The following is a 15313-nucleotide window of genomic DNA, read 5'->3' as shown; positions in this document are numbered from 1 at the left end:
CCACTTTAGCATTTATATCGTCTTCCTTTTTCAACAAGTATATTCTGCCCTTCTCCTTTGATTGAGTAGGCTTAGAAGTGATGTTAGGTCTTGGGGAGATGTCCCATGATTATGCGGTTTCAGCGAGTTTGTCAAAGTAATCCCACACATCATCGACATCTTTGTTCATGAATTCCACATTGCACATTGTCTCGATGAATTGGCACATAGAAGATGTCAGTCCTTCATGGATGAAATTTGTTATGTGTCACATTTCAAAACTATGTTGTGGGCATGAATTGACAAGATCCTTGAATCGGTCCCAACATTGGAAGAATATTTCATCTTCCTTTTGGGCAAAGTTCATGATCGAATTTCTGATGGTGTTTGTCTTATGATATGGGAAGAATTTCTTTATGAACTCTCTTGTCATGTCATTCCATCTGCCAATAGATCGTGGACATAGTGAATGCAACCATGTCTTAGCTTTTTCTTTTAAGGAGAAAGGAAAGAGTTTCAGTCAGGGGCGGCTCAACATTTTTGGGGGCCTTAGGCAAGTCATAAAAATGAGGCTTTTTAGTTTTTTTTTTTTAAAATAATAAATTTAAAATTAAACCATAAATTTGTTTCTTGCCTTTTTAGATGCAAAATTACTAATTAAACTTTTGTATTCAAGTTTACCCAATAAATTAGTTTCGATAGATAAAATTGCTAAACCGTTTAATCTATCTTAAGACATAATTGTTATAATAATAATAGATAAACAAAAGCTAATTGATATAAATAATAAATTAAAATATAAATTCTTGAACAATAGAACCTGACGAATCCTAGATTTGTTGAAGTAGTAATAACCAACGGATCAAGACTCTGAGAAGCTGATTTCCCGATTATTTGAGAAGTTGTTTTGCAGATATTGTTTAGCAAAAAAGTAGGAAATACTTTGAGATTGAGAAGTTGCTTTGCTTAGCAAAAAAGTCGGTTATGTTGTGCGATTGTTTTGCTGTTTAGCAAAAAGAACAATCCACTACTAATAATCTAATTAGACATTGGTGTGCCACTGTACCGTTAGAAAAATGAAGTTAGAATTTAATTCAAATGACATTAGAATTTAATTTTTTGAGAGTTTAATTAGCAATAAAGTAGGTAGTTGTGGTCCTAGGTTCTAGGAGAAGAATTTATTAGGAATGATGCTATTATTTTGAAAAGAGGCGATAGAGTTAGATTGTTATTATTGATAGTGCTAGTTTCTAGGATTTATTTTTTTTTTTCAATTTTAAATTTGTAAACTAATCTTTAGATGTTCCTATTTTGTAGGCCTTTCAATAAGTTTTATTTCAAAAATTTTAGGCTTTTTTCCTTCTTCTTAATTTTAATTTTACTATAATATAGGACCTTCATAATTAAGAAATTTTAATTTTGCTATAATATAGGGCCTTCATAATTAGGGGGACTTAGGTGATTGCCTCACCTGCCTACCCCTTCGAGCCACCCCTGGTTTCAGCCTGATTGTGTCCTCTGACACATTAGGAAAATATAAAGTGGCTATTATTTTATCAAACTCTTTCAAGTGTAGATATGGACTTTCAGATTCAAGTCCATGAAACTTTGGAAGGAGTTGGATCACTCATAGCTAGATATCTATATTTCCTGTATTTTCTGAAAAACTCATACAGGAAGGTCTGCTCAACCTCGCTGGTTGTAAATAGTCTCATAAAGTACGAGGCGGGGGCGCATGATGCACCTCATTCTCATCCTGGCCTTCCTCAACTGGAGGTTGATGATTATTTACAGGTTGATTAACAACCATCACTTCTATTGACTTTGAGGATCTCAAGTGGTGTCTAGTCCTGTGACGGATAGACAACCTTTCGACTAATCCTCCTTCACTCAAAAGATGTAGAGTGTTATCACGGACCCACTTGGGAATGAAACACTCTCAGCTTTCAAGTACAAAATCTAACCTAAAATCTAAAAATTAAAAATTACAGCAAATAAGAAGTATGAGAGAGAGAGAGAGAGAGTTAAAACGAAGTTACTAGATAGGAGATGATAGGTCAGGATCCTACAAAATAAAGAACAAAGTTAGTTTCTAAGAATAAGTTCAGAAAAATTCTTAACCTAGAAACAAAATAGAAAGTTAATCCTAATCTTAATCTAATTCTAAAACTAATTAAATTTAGAAAAATGCAACCGTAGTCCCCGGCAACGGCCTAAAAACTTGTTCACAACCCCAAGTGTAGAGTCATGATGTAGTAATAATCTCGGTGAGACCGAGGTCGAATCCACAGGGACTAACCTCATACGTTTCTGAATTTAACTAGAATCAATGAAGTTCAACATAAACATGAATCAAAGTAAAGTAAACATCCCCATCACGCTACAAGCTTCACCTCTTAGCCCTAGTTAAGAGGTTTAGCCAACCATAGGCGGTGGCTCTCCACCCTTGTGCTCTACTCCTTAAACCCTAGAAGATACATAGGAACGTCCTAGGGACTCCTATTTATACTTGTGAAGCTTCACCTTACGCACTGACTTGGAATTTCCGCAATCCGATTGTGAAAATACCTCAATTTATGCAGCCGCGTTACACATCGGTCAGACCGAAGTCACCTTCAGTCGGACCAAAGTTAAATCCGAAGTCAAGTCTGAATTTGAAAAGGATTCTGTTTCAACAGTTGCCCAATTTTGGTCTGACCGAGATGGGTTCGGTCAGATTGAACTTAAGTCGTCGGTCGGACCGAATTAATCTTCGGCTGGACCGAATTAACTCCTTTCAGCACTGGAGCTGTTTGTACACTTTCGGTCGCATCGAATCCTCCCTTTGGTCAGACCAAACTGGGTTTCGGTTGGACCGAATTGTCCATCGGTTGAACCAAATTAGCTTTTGAATTCCATCGTTTGTTGCTGGACTATTTTGTGCAAGTTCAGTCGGACCGAACATGGGTTCGGTCGGACCGAAGCTGTCCGTTTTCTGCTCTAGATTCTGTGATCTTTTAAGTCCTTTCTTTAGCTTTTATACTTGGTTTCCTTGGATCTTTGGAACGTGAACTCTTCATTCTTGGTCTCTTAAGATCACTTCCTTGCCTTGGTGACTCTTGAGTATCAAATCCATGCTTTTAGCATTATTTTCAATCCAAGCTCTCAGATTCGCCTTGTAACACAAACATGTATAAAATATATCTTTAAGCATTATCATGTTCTTAAAACCAAGATATAAATAGGGGAGAATGTGTAATAATTGACACTTAACAGCTGCCTCTCATAGGAGTCGGTAGCTTGGGTTAGCAAGGTTGACACCTTCTCATATCTCCAGTACTACGGCCCTACTCACTTTCAACCCTCGTCATGAACTGGATAAGAAGAGCGCGACAAGGCTCATGAAGTGGCCGTTGAAGTTATGGCTGAAAGCGGTGGGCCATGGGAAGTCGAACTGAAGGACTTACGTGGCCAAATTGGTGATATACGACAGGCCTAACATGCAAATGCCTCGACCCTAGTGGAGGCGATACTGGAGGAAACCAAGCCTCCATTCACTGCTGACATTATGTAGGCGCAGTTGCTGGATAGATTCCGCATGCCATAAATTGCTCAATTTTCTAGATCCACCGCCCCATCCGAGTATTTGAAATCGTTCAGGGTCTGGATGGAGCTCCACAATGCATCACCTGCAGTCATGTGCCGTACATTTCCACTAACCCTGATAGGAGTAGCTCAGAAGTGGTTCAGATAGTTGAAACCACAATCAATTAGCTCCTTCTCCCAACTTGGTAAAGTTTTCATTACTTTATCGGAGGGAAGGAAAGACTTAAACTGGCCTCTCACCTTCTCCATATCATTTAAAAGGAAGGAGAGTGCTAAAAGACTGCATCAAGCACTTTAATCTTGAAGTGATGCAAGTACGGGCGCACTCTGAAGAGATTGCTCTGACTGCAATAATGAGGGGCTTAAGAGATACCAAGTTTCTCTTCTCACTCGACAAAAAGCCCTCGATGATGATGTCCGACCTTCTGATTCGATCACAGAAGTATTCGAATGCTGAGGAAGCTTCCAGTCTACGAAAGGTCGCCCAAAGTAAAGGAACAACAGCCAAGGAACAACGTCCGAACGAAGAGCTCAGCTTGGCCAGTGGCAACAAGAAGAGGAAGGATGACCAATCGCAAGGGAGTCAGCGTTCAAACAAGTGGCCCGATAGTAAGTTCAGTATGTATACTCCCCTTAATAAGGCACTTGAGCAAGACCTTATGAAAATCCAAGACAAGTGCATCTTCAAATGGCTGAGCAAGATGAAGTCCGGTCCTGATAGACGAAATAAGCGCAAGTATTGCCATTTTCACCGGGATCACGACCACTCGACAAGCGACTGTTTCGACCTCAAGGAAGAAATCAAAGCGCTCATCCACAATGGGTATGTCCGGGAGTACGTCAGCAGAAGAGGAGATCGGACTAATTCAAAGAATGAATAGCCCATTAACAATGAACTGACCGGAGAAATTCTTACTATCTTTGGAGGACCTACTGGTGGAGGAGACTCGAACCGAGGTCAGAGAGCTCACGTGAGGAGAATCGGTTGTTCTGGCTCAGAACACTGATCCTCACCACCAGTAGACCCTCAAGAGAGCAAAAAATAGCATCCTATGGCCTAACCTTTACCGAAGAAGACGCCAAAGGAATTCACCATCCCCACGACGATGCACTTATGGTTACGATGACCATAGCCAACCGCAAGGTATTCCGAATCCTCGTGGATACCGGAAGCTTGGCCAATGTCCTCTTCACCCATGCATTCGATAAAATGGGGGTCGAATGGTCTCAACTCCGAGCTATTAAGAGCCCCTTGCTTGGATTATCAAGAGGCAAGGTTATGCTGGAAGGATCGATATAACTCCCACTCACCGCTGGAGATGGGCAAAACTAAGTAACTACAATGATAGACTTCTTAGTGGTGGACTGCCCATTCGTCTACAACATAATCCTCGGCTGACCTTCTCTTAACACCTTGCGAGCTGTAGTCTCAACTTATCACCTCGTAATGAAGTTTCCTACCGAGTATGGTGCCGGATCAGTCAGAGGAGACCAACATGAAGCTCGACAATGTTACTCGATGGCACTGAGAGCTAAGCATCAGACAATGACCATCACCACTCTAGACCCCCGAGAAGATTCAAGTGAGAGGGGATGCCCCATGGAAAACCTTGTTCCCATTTCGTTCAGCAGTTCTGATCATACCTGAACAGTCAGATCGACTTGTCCCTGGTGCCTCCATTACGGGATGAGATTGTGAACCTCCTTCGACAATACGCCGATGTTTTCGCATTGTCCCATCAAGACATGCCCGACATCGACTCGAAGGTCATGGTTCACCGACTAAACTCGATCCTGATCACTGACCGATTCGACAGAAGTGCATACCACTAGGTCCTGAACAATATGCCGTATTCGGAGAAGAAGTTGAAAAGCTCCTCAAAGCTAGGTTCATAAAGGAGATCTACTATTTGGACTGGATAGCCAACGTAGTCCCGGTTAAAACGTCTAATGGGAAGTTGTAACGCCCCGAGTTTTCAGAACCCGAGTATATGACTTGTTCTCCAAAAACCCGAGTGTTAACCTTTAAAGATAGTCAAATTCAGGTATACATATATATCCCTTTTCTTTTTCTTTCAGAGTTAACAGTTTAGTGGAAGATGGATAAATCAAACATAAAGGAAAATTTACACTTACATTCAGAATATATGAAAGGTTGCCCATAATGACTTATAAAAACCAATGTCTCTATATTAACAAATACAAGAATTATACAATTTACACATGAGAAATAATAAAATGCATATAAACTGAGCCGCAAGATCATGCAGCTTCTCTTGGCAGGTATAGCCATGCCTCCTTGATAATCGTACTATGCTCTTTATCAATCTAGATATAAATATCTTTTAAGCCACATGTGTTACCTGTACGGTTATTTATTCGATGAATGAGTGACCAACTCAGTGTGAATTCTCCTCAAGATTACACACCGCCGCTTTAGCTAAACATAGTTAAAAACAATAAGGCATTCAAAACAATACATAATGCAGTCTTGTTTAAATGCATGGATGCGTGAATGCACATCGACTTGGGGATGCTCATCCAGTCAGACTTGGGCTCGTCACCCATGCATATGACTGGTCACCAGTGTAGCACATCACGTGCGTACATCATGTACAACATAATGACCAAGCCATTGTACATCATGTATGTAGGTCGATAGTCAATGGTGTGGGAGCTAGCGAAATGATACCTCACTAAGTCTAAGGGCACGTGCTACAACATCCAGAATCAACCACCTGTCATCGCCAGTATGCTATGAATACATGATTAGCTAAACCATTATTACTTTAATTATAACCAACCAATTTAAGTAACTCAAGGGTCACTATGGGGGGCTCGTCACTCAGCATAGGCCGACAACTCAGGCATAGTGTCCCATGACCACCATCATCGACTCATGAGATTTCCCCATCTTAGGATGTTTAATGGATGCCCATCGACCAGTGGCCAATCAAATTCAATAAGCAGGGATTACTATCGCATGAGTATAAGCCATCGAAGCCATGTAAGGTAAATATTAAAACATGGGACAGATGTTAAATCCCAGCGGTAAAAGGTTGCTCGAAACATTAAATCGAGACAACAAAAGGGTTAGGTAAGGTTAAATCAGAGCGGTTAAAGAGGTCTTTCCTAAGCCACTCAAGCCATATAACCTATGGATGGTAAATCCCACATTAGTGTTCCATGTCCCAGATAACCTCCAAATCGAGGGTCCATTTCTTATCACACTCCATCTTGTTACATCCTAAGTGTGGGTTCACATACACAAGAGGGAATTGCCCACTAGTAAGTGTAGTGAATAAAGATCCATAAGCGACTTACAACAATTCATGTGAAAGCATATAATTATAGCATGACAGACATATGTTAAGCATTTGATTCATAATAATCACAATAGGTCATGGTATGAACTATCAATTGAGATTTAAATGGGAGCTATCATGTAAGTAACTATCGCATGCAATCATGGTTCACAACTATCAACTATAAATCAGATATAAGTCATGTCTTAAGAATTTATAACTATTGTAAGAGACCGCATACTATGAGATCACATTTGTAATTCCAATAAAGACTATTAGTTCAACTAATTTGGAAATGGAAGCTTAAGGGGAAGAAGTCATCACCTTACGAGTTGAATTGCTTACCAATGTTGCTAGGGAATGCGTGCGCCCTTAAAGTTGAACCCTACCATAAATCATGAACTTGTACAATTAGATCCAAGTTTTACGCACTATCTAGGGTTAAGATCATAGCCTAAGGTTTGAATTATTTATTTTTAGGGTTTTGATTGTAGAATTAGGTCTTCATCCTAGGGTTTAGTCATAGGCTTAGATTTTAAGATTTGAATGTTAATTGAAGTACAATTACAAAATAACCATTATCATTATCGATATAATTAAGATTAGCTATGCAACATTAATAATCATTGCGACGTAATAAATAGTATGATATACTATCAATGATTGTACCTAAGAATGATAAATAAATTAGTAATATTTAATAACAGTAATTTTGTTTGTAATAACTAGTATTAGCATGGATAATCTACCAATGGTTAATCATGCTTAATAATGGCAATTATTATCGTAATACTAGTGATAATAATAACTCAAAGCAATCTATCATGGGGAGAAAAGTTGACTTACATTAGTCAGTTTGGCAGCTCAACACCATGCGAACTAACGTGGCTTGGAGGCGAACACCATCCCTTGACTCGAATCAAACGAAGCAACAACTCACCTCCGCACTCCTCTTTCCCTTCTTTTCCCTCTTCTTCTCTAATCGTCCAGTTGGTGAACCAAACCCAACTCAGACTCAATGTGTTGAGTCTACATGACCCGACAACAACCCCTCAACCCAACATAATGTGGCAGCCAAACTCCCTCTCTTTCCTTTCTTTTCTTCCTTTTCTTTTCTTCTACTTCCACTGCTAGAAATGCCCAGCAAGAACCTGGACTCGACCAGACCTAATGACTTAGCTGAGTTGAGTCCAGTTGACTCGTCAGTGAGTGTAGTGTGGCCCACGCTCGCACTTCTTCTTCTTCTCTTTCTTCTCTCTGTCCTTTTTCACTCTCTCCTTCTCCCTTTCTTTTCTCCTCACTCAAGACCCTGCATCCAGCAGAGTTGCTAGACTAAACCAGCCCCACCTCGACTCGGTGTGTCAAGTCTGCTCGACCCGATACAGCTCACGGCCCAAGCTTCCTCTCTCTCTCTCTCTCGTTCCTCTTCCTTTCTCTCTTCTTCTCTTCTCTTTTCTTCCTTCCCATCTTCTTTTGTTGGGACTCTAGTAGTGCCTGGACCAGACTCAAACCAAGCTCAGCCCAGATGGATTTGGTTCAGTGAGTTGACAACTCAGTTCGAGTTGAGCCAGTGCGGCACTGACTTGAGGGGTGAAACGGGCAGTCTTCCTTCTCTCATTTCTTCTCCTTTAATCTTTCTCTCTCCCTTTTCTTTTTTTAGACATGTTCAACAAGGCCTGGATGAGGCTGGACAAGGGCCGAAACCACCAGCACTCGGACTGCTTTTCGGTGGAGAAGAACACAACCATTAATGGCGTCTTTGACATCGCCGCTCCTTCCTCCATTCTACTTCTTGCAAACAGTCCTAATTGACTCTAGGAAGCTTCCAGAAGAGGTTTTTCAGAGCTTGGGGAAGGTTTACGTGGTGGGTTCGCTAGAGGAAGGAAATGGCAATTTTTCTTAAGACTAGGAGAGGAGATGTGTTTGCTCAATTCTCTCCCCTTTTTATGGTTTACCCTAACATCTCAGAACTGTTAGATTGATAATAAATGGTCTAAATTTGATCCAGTTGAAACCGCCTCTAAAATATAGCAAAAAATGCCAAAATTGGTTGTGGTTTCTATTCGGCTACGTGCGAAAACCCTAATCCACGTGAAAGGTCGTTGAGTGGCTAAGATAACACCATGTGGATGGCCGAGATTGAAGGAGAACGGAGCTTACGCAGATTGCCAGCGTGGCAGCTAAATGGACGAAGATTGTTTCCATTTTTAGAAGGCGCCACACAGTCAAATTGCACCCTCAGTTGTGTGCACGTACGGGGTCTGGCACATGAGGTATTGGCCGGGTTTTGGTTGGTCCCACCTTCTGAATCAGATGGATGGTTCAGATTGGATCAAGGTGTCCCGCCCTGTTGACGGTAGTTTAGTTTTGGAGTGACTGGAAACACAACCCACTCGCACGCTAGACCATTTGCATCTGTTGCTGTGTGAACACACGTGTGCATGGACTTACACAAGTGAAGTGGTTTTGGTCAGATCCATGTCGCGCGCATGATGGACGGTTTTGATCATGCATGTGACCACATATGGTGGGCCACTGATCAATCAAACAGAAACAGTCTGTTTTAGACCGTTGTAGGTGGAAACGAAAAAGGAGTTTTTTTCCTTCTTTGGGAAATCTTTGGTCAAACCATGTTTGACCGGGTTTGCGATTCAATGCACAGCGGGTGCACGCTCCTTTCGTGCACTCGCACTTCGAGGTGAGGCCCATCATGATGCTTACATGAAATCTAAACTGTTCATCTGTTTAGGGGGGGTTCTAGCTGGGACCCTTGGCTAAATGGTTTGTAGATCCAACACTTGGGTGGGCCCCATGACTTGATTATGATCATATTTGTGGATTTGCCTCGATCTAATGGTCAGATTACATCTAAACTTATCATCCACGGTAAAAAGGTCCAGGGGACCACTTAACTAGAATTTAGTGGCTGGATTATGGATCATATGGCCTAATATACACTTATAATATTAACTATCCTTTTTATAATATTTTTAATATCATCATTATTATTATTTTCTAAGTTGTTTATCGTGGTTTGCATCTTGATCAATGCCATTTATTTACTTAATCAGTCACGTATAGGGCTTTGATAAGAAAGATTAGATTATTTTAAATTTGTAAGTGAGCCATACCAAGTGAACGTCCACTTATCAACTCTCGACATCCTAATGATTCAAATAATTCAACGGTTGAATTGACTCATCTTTAGTTATTAATAGTCCTAGGAACCCTAAGAAGTATTTAGGTGTGATCTGGTAGTCAAATATGGGAGTAGATGATCCAGTTTATGTTTTCAAAGGATGGATAATCCAACGGGATGTTGTAACCTATTGAACGATGGATTTCGCAACCCATAAATTTAAATCTACGATGGTCGGTTAGGTTTGTCTACCCATGAAATTAGAATCCTAAGAATAGGTTTTTCTAATGACGTGATGGTCCGTCTTGAAGAATAACGGATAGATAGCTTGATGTATAGGTGCAGTCTACTTTCAATGGTTGGATTTTGACTGGAATGCACGTGAATGTTCGATTAGGCTAGATTTGTACTTATACTAAGTTAGGTTACATGGTAACACTCGAGTACTAAAAAGTACGGGGTGTTACAGAAGTTACGGGGCTGTGTTGATTACACTGACCTGAACAAAGCCTGCCCCAAAGATAGTTTTCCTCTTCCTAGAATTGATCAGCTCGTTGATAGTATGACAAGGCATGAATTATTAAGCTTTATGGATGCCTATTCAGGCTATAACCAAATTGCAATGCACCCGTACGACAAGCTAAAAACGACCTTCATAGCCGATAAAGGTCTTTACTGTTACAGGGTCATTCCTTTTGGACTGAAAAATGCTGGAGCTACATATCAAAGGTTCGTAAACAAGATGTTTGCCTGCCAGATTGGGTGATCAATGGAAGTCAACGTCGATGACATGCTCGTTAAAAGCATTAAAGTTGTAAATCACGTATCTAATCTCAAAGAGATGTTCCTGATTCTTCGAGAATATAAGATGAAACTAAATTCGAGTAAATGCGCTTTCAAAGTTAGCTCTGGAAAATTCCTCAGATTCTTGGTCAGTCAAAGAGGCAACGGAGCAAATCCCGATAAAAGTCAGGCTCTGCTCGATATGAGTTTGCCAAAGACGACTAAGGAAGTCTAGCACCTTATAGGAAGAATTGCTTCATTGAACCGCTTCGTGTCTCGAGCTACAGATAAGGGCCTTCCCTTTCTCAAACAATTAAATGGAGTAGATCGTGGAATGGTCGGAGGAATGCAAGCTTGATTTTCATCAACTCAAGCAGTATATGGGGTCACCGCCATTTCTGTCCAAGCCTGAGCAAGGAGATCCTCTACTGCTATACTTAGCAGTCTCAACCGCAATGGTTAGCTCGGCCTTGATTAGAGAACATGGAAGGAAACAACTCCCAGTATATTACATCAGCAAGGCCTTGGTCTCTGCCAAAACCAGATATCCATATACAGAAAAACTGGCACTGGCGTTGGTCATTTCATCTTGACAATTACGGGCGTACTTTCAAGCTCATACCATCATCATCCCAACTAATCAACCTCTTTGCTAAGTGCTGCAGAAGCCTGAAGCATCAGGAAGGCTGATGAATGGGCGATCGAGCTCAGTGAGTTTTGAAATTGCAGTAAAACCGCTAGTACTGAAGTATGAAGTATGAAAATTTGTTATATTTTAATAACACCCTATGCCTAACTTTTAAAATAAAAAATTAAGGCAAAGTAACTCTATGGCTTCCAAGCTAATAGAGGGTCCAATTCACATAGGCTTATACAAGATTCATATGTAAATTCAAAGCCTATAAGGATAGTGTGTATTGTGTGTGGGATGTGACTTTTACCAACACTTATACATTAACTAAATCATGCATCAATGTGAACATATGATAATCATAAGCATAATTAGATAAATGTACTCAAAAAAATTCCAAACACAATCATGTATAGTGGTTCAGTTACTTGCCTACTCCACTCCCTATGGACGCACTCTCTCCTAGAGTGTACCGAATTTCATTATCCAATGGTTTTAAATCTGGTTAACCATGAACCTTCACAACCTACACAAGGTTAAGCTAGGACACCTACACAAGGTTCCTAGATGCCTACACAAGACAACACATCATACCTAAGGATACAACACTGAGAGCCTACACAAGGCAACCCAAGACTACACAAGGCACTACCTACGTAAGGCTACACATCCTACACAAGGACACAACGTATTCTCCCATCAAAGGCCTACAACTAGGACTTGACGAGTTTGACACTCAAACACTGAATCCCAATCTTACACAAGGAAAGGGCTTTAGACACTTTAGACTGTAAATACTTACAAAGTAAGTTGGTGAGTCTTGTTCTCGCACAATGTGAAAATCTTCGATGATGACGAAGAATCTTCAGATCTCTTGAACTGCAACTTGCTGATGATGCTTTTGCGAAGGCTCTAAGGTTGTGAGGTTTAGGATTTTTGATATTCTCTATTAAATGATAAGATTTAAATTAAAAGAGAAGGTTCCCATGAGCTAGGCATTTAGAAGTTCCAAAGATAGTATGATTAGTTGTAGACTTCATGAATGCTAGAGTTCGTAATTCAATCTAAGCATATATGATATCAGTTAATGCTCAAGTAAAGGATTAAATGATGAACTCTAATGGGAAGAGAGAGTGAGTAAGAGGGTAGATAAATCTTGGAATAACAAGCTCAAATGCTCCTGGATTCTAGCTCATTTTACCAAGAGCAACACTAGTGTATTTATAGAGTAAAAATCTCAACGGTAAAACAACGGGCAGAATTTTGAAATTGTCGATGCCATCGAAGGGTGTTTAATGTTATCAAAATTTAAATTTTGATGCCATCGAACCATCTTCAATTACATCGATGCTCTACTCAATATATTCATTTGAGAGTATAATAGATTTTGACTATTTTCAGTCGAGCATCCTTCGCTGATATCGACGTGCACTTCGATTCATCGAGGGACACTCGATTCCATCAAGATTTTCTTTTGTTAAAATACAAAAATGTTACTGGACAGTTTTGTCTCATGTTCGATTCTATCGAAGATCCCTTCGAACCATTAAAGTTTGAATTTCAATGATATCGAATGGACTTCGATGGACTTGAAGAAAATAGGTTTTCTTTGAAAAACTTGCAGGACAAAACTAAGTAAGTTTTGATGATATCAAATAGACTTCGATTCTATCGACAACTTACTCTCGATAACATCGAGGAGGCTTTAATGCCATCAAGGAGTACTTAGAGTATTTTCTGTTTCTTTAGAAGAATTTCAATGTCCAAGTAATCAAGGGCCATTCGATGTTATCAAAGTATAGACTTTGATGATATCGAATAGTAATTGATGCTATCGAGAATTTACCATATCTTTCATTTTATTACTGGATAGAATGGGCGATCGTTCGATACTATAGAGTGATGTTCGATGGATCGAAGACTCCCTCGATTGCAGTTCGATGCACTCTTACAGGACTTGTGATTTTTCAGGTTTTGTTTCTTTCTTCCCTTTATACTCTTGGTGCATTATATACCAACTCTACCAGAAGATGTTTTAATTCATTTTAAGGGTAAGTTGGGATTATATGGGGTCATATACCTGCTAGGTTTGTTGTGGGATGATGAGGCTATAACTGACAGGTTGAAGCATGATCATGGCCTTCATCTTTTGTTGAGGGTTGGTCTTGATGTCTTCTTCTAAGGGCTCACTTGGACTGAACGACTCAACACTCATGTATATTGACAAACAAGGGCACTTTTTGTCACGCCCCAAATTCAAAAACTGAGCTCATAAAATTTCCGATCACCGAATCCGGTGCCGACACCCTCCGTAGTACCCTATTCTCTGCTCCCAGCACCCATACACCAGATTCTGATGCTGGGATCCTATAAGGAGGATTTTCCAACGTACATTTATCTCATAAGAAGCATAACCATAAGTTTACCCAAATCACAAAGGCAACATCATTATCACATATCCACTAATATAAACAGTTGAATACAGTGCTGAAAGGGAAATACATAAATCGAAAATTAAAGCTCCAGAACACAGCTGCATGCTCCAAGCTCAACGTTGCTGTGACCTAACGCCACCTGCACGCATCTATTGTGCATAAGCTTATAGAAAGCTTAGAGGGTGGTGTAAGTGTATGCGTAAGATAAGTGTCAAGTATGTAATATCAGAGTAATGCGGAAACATGCTGGTAAGTGTAAGTGCTATGGTCTCATGCTCCTTTGATTGTCAAATTTTGTTGTGCCAAAACCTCTATCTGTGTCTTGTGTTTGTATGTTGATATATATATGATCAAGACACTGCATCACAATGGTTCAAGACATGTACGGTGCTCTGCTTCAAGAAATGTAAAGTCATGTACTTTAAGCATCAGTGTTCAGAGCTACATCGATAAGAAGAGTACATTTCAAGACTCAAGTACATTTTAAGACTCAAGTACAAACTCAAGATGTAGTTTAAGTTCAAGCTTTTGAAGATCTCAAGATCAAGCTACAACAAGATAGACATCTCAAGCTTCATAAGTTTCAAAGGTCAACCTACATCTGAAAGAATGAAGTTCAATGTTCATACTTAATGTTCCAGGTATGATTGACCTTCGATTGACCTTAGGGTAGGTCATTTCGGATACATAATTCAAACTGTATGTTTATATATGAATTTGGTCTGTTCTAAGACTAGTCCTGGACCTTGTTTGACTAGTCCTAGCACTGGTTCGACCAGTCTAAGAAATTCCACGACCAGTCCTAAGTTGTTGAAGATTTTCAGAATTTTTTTTGGTTAAGCTACGACCAGTCCTGAGAACTGGTCGACCGGTCATAGGAGGGTCACGGCTCGACCTTCGACCAGTCATGTATCTACGACTCGAACTACAGCGTGCAAATCATGTTTCCTACTACCAGTCCTGGGTTAGTTACGACCGGTCGTAGGTGGTCCACGACTAGTCGTAGAATCCCTACGACTAGTCGTAGAACGATTTTTTATGATCGCGCTCAAAATTTCAAAATGCCGTTGTTGCTACGACCAGTCGAAGCTTTCTCAAGACTAGTCGTAGGCGTGATTTCTGCAACTATAACTTGAACACGAATCTCAGAGTTTTAGAACTCACTTAAAAAAATTAAAGCTCCATTCTGAGATAAGTTAGTGTTCATTTTAAGCTATGTTGTGGATAATTAATATTCTCTTTTTGTTAGCTTGTTTATTTGATTTTATTCCTATATTCCAATCTTATTTGAAAAGAGGAATTGCTGTATTCCTTCTTCTTAGAATCAAAATCAAATATAGCTATGCCCATTTGATTTAATTTAAAATTAATTAGAACTTAGAACCATTTTAGTGAGTATTGGACATTGAACGTTGATTCGAACTTCTACTCCGATTGGTTCTTTCGGGTTGCTACG

The 15313-nt window shown here is 39.9% G+C and overlaps 1 non-coding gene across 1 annotated transcript; it reads left to right on the top strand.

The window, feature by feature from the left end:
* Nucleotides 1-257: 257 nt before the first annotated feature.
* On the top strand, nucleotides 258-364 carry LOC131234107 (small nucleolar RNA R71). The gene has a single exon (XR_009165518.1). It is a non-coding gene; the product is annotated as a small nucleolar RNA R71 (small nucleolar RNA).
* The last annotated feature ends 14949 nt before the right edge of the window (nucleotides 365-15313 follow it).

The sequence above is a fragment of the Magnolia sinica genome, chromosome 18 (assembly GCF_029962835.1).
Source record: "Magnolia sinica isolate HGM2019 chromosome 18, MsV1, whole genome shotgun sequence".
NCBI classification, from domain to species: domain Eukaryota; kingdom Viridiplantae; phylum Streptophyta; class Magnoliopsida; order Magnoliales; family Magnoliaceae; genus Magnolia; species Magnolia sinica.
This window is presented reverse-complemented; position numbering and strand designations above follow the sequence as displayed.